Genomic DNA, 599 nt, shown 5'->3' with positions numbered 1-599 from the left:
ACCTGGGATGGGAATGGGCACATTGGGATGGGAATGGGGCACCTGGGGTGGGAATGGGCACATTGGGATGGGGATGGGTACCTTGGATGGGAATGGACACATTGGGATGGGAATGGGCACATTGGGATGGGAATGGGCAGGTGGGGTGGGAATGGGCACATTGGGATGGGAATGGGTACCTGGGATGGGAATGGGGCACATTGGGATGGGAATGGGCACATTGGGATGGGAATGGGGCATCTGGTGAGTGTCTTGGCACTGGGAATGGACACCTGGGATAGGAATGGGTACCTTGGATGGGGATGGGCACATTGGGATGGGGATGGCCACCTGGGGTGGGAATGAGGCACCTGGAATGAGAATGGGAAACATTGGGATCAGAATGGGGCACCTCTGGTGAGGGACTGGGAATGGGGCACCTGGGATGGGAATGGGCACATTGGGATGGGAATGGGAAACATTGGGATGGGAATGGGGCACCTGGTGAGTGTCCTGGGACTGGGAATGTGCCTCTGAGGTGGGAATGGGGCACCTGGGAATGGGGCACCTGGTGAGTGTCCTGGGACTGGGAATGGGCATCTGGGGTCGGGAATGGGGCA

The sequence above is a fragment of the Corapipo altera genome, unplaced genomic scaffold (genome assembly GCF_003945725.1).
Source record: "Corapipo altera isolate COAL_440 unplaced genomic scaffold, ASM394572v1 59710, whole genome shotgun sequence".
Taxonomy (NCBI): Eukaryota; Metazoa; Chordata; class Aves; order Passeriformes; family Pipridae; genus Corapipo; species Corapipo altera.
The sequence above is the reverse complement of the archived record's forward strand: the minus strand, read 5'-3'. Positions refer to the sequence as shown.